Genomic DNA, 1,474 nt, shown 5'->3' with positions numbered 1-1,474 from the left:
CAACAGGCAGAGTGGGCGGGACCAGGGGAGGGGATGCCAGGCTTGGGCAACAGTCTGAACCCAGGGCTACAAATGGGATGGGGCTTAGGCTGATAGACAGGTCTGGCTCAAGGGAGAGCCTATTGCCAGAAGGGGGCGGGGCTGAAGGTCACAAGGGGTGGGGCCTAGAGGCTGCCAGCTGAGCTCCAGCCCCTTCATCAGGACCTACCTCTACCCCAGAGCTGGACACATCAGGGCACTGGCAGCCCAGGACAGCCCCAAGCTGGTGTCCCAGGGTGGTCTGAGGAATGGGACTTCCACTGGCCACACACCCTCAGTCTAGGTCCTGCCCCTAGCTCCACCCCAGAGCTGGGCACAACCCTGTCCCCTGCACCCCACTGGCCCTGCCCCTGTGGCCCTACCCCTGCCCTGCTAGCCCTGCCCCCACTCACAGAGCATGTGAATCTCCAGGCATGTGGTGAGCACACCTGGGGCATCCAGGGCGCAGGTGAGTGTGCAGCCATTGTCCCTGCACCAGGGGGGTGACGTCCACCTGGGCCACAGTCTCGGTACCGCCCATGTCCAGCTGGGCCCAGGATTGGGGCTGCAGCCTGCCCCCCGAGGCCCTCCAGGGCCCTCCAGGTTCTCCCCCTGCTCCATGAGGGGCCTGGGTCAGGTTTCCGCTTCTCCCTTTGCCATGGGGGCAAGTGGGCTGGGACAGCGGGAGCTGGGGCCCAGACACCTGAGATCCCTCATTCTCTGGGACGGGCATGGGGGCTGCGGGGGTGAGGGGGAGTACCAGGGCTCCCTGATGCTTGGGTCCTGTCACCTGCAACTTCCACCTGGATTGTGTCCATCCACCACTCATCCTGCTTGTCCTTCAGCCTCACCTTCCTCCTTGGGGAGTGAGCGGCGCTGAGAAAGACCTCATAGGTGCTGTTGTTTGCAGGCCGCACGTCCCAGATAAGGAGGCTGCAGTTACCCTTGAGGTTGCCCAGGAATGAGACCCCAGGGGCCACGACCGACTGCTTGGTGGCCCCAATCTGGGCCAGCTCCATGCCGTGGTAGCCCCAGGCCTGGGGGTTCCAATGGGGCGGGTGGTACCAGACGAGGGTCTGCATGAGCCTCGGGGTGGTGGCAGTGAAGGGGGCAAAGCAAGCCTGGTAGCAGCACAGGATCTGCAGGCAGGCTCCCAGCCAGTCCAGCAGTGTTGCAGGCATCTCCACTGAGCGCCAGCACCAGCTCAGGGCACTTGTGGGCACAAAGGGGGTCGGTACAGTGCTTGGCGCAGCCCCAATTCCAGCCTGGGGGCAGATGTACAGCGCCTGGCATGGGGGGTGAAGGTACCTGGGAGCAGCAGGACACAGAGGAGAGGCCACATGGTGCTGCCAGGCCTGGGAAGGGGAGACCCAGGTGTCCGGGGGTGAGCTCCTCTCCCTGCTGGGACCCCCCAGTCCGGACTCCCATCCCAGAGAACCCAGGTGTCTGGGTTCCT

The sequence above is a fragment of the Alligator sinensis genome, unplaced genomic scaffold, assembly GCF_000455745.1.
Source record: "Alligator sinensis unplaced genomic scaffold, ASM45574v1 scaffold850_1, whole genome shotgun sequence".
Taxonomy (NCBI): domain Eukaryota; kingdom Metazoa; phylum Chordata; order Crocodylia; family Alligatoridae; genus Alligator; species Alligator sinensis.
This window is presented reverse-complemented; position numbering follows the sequence as displayed.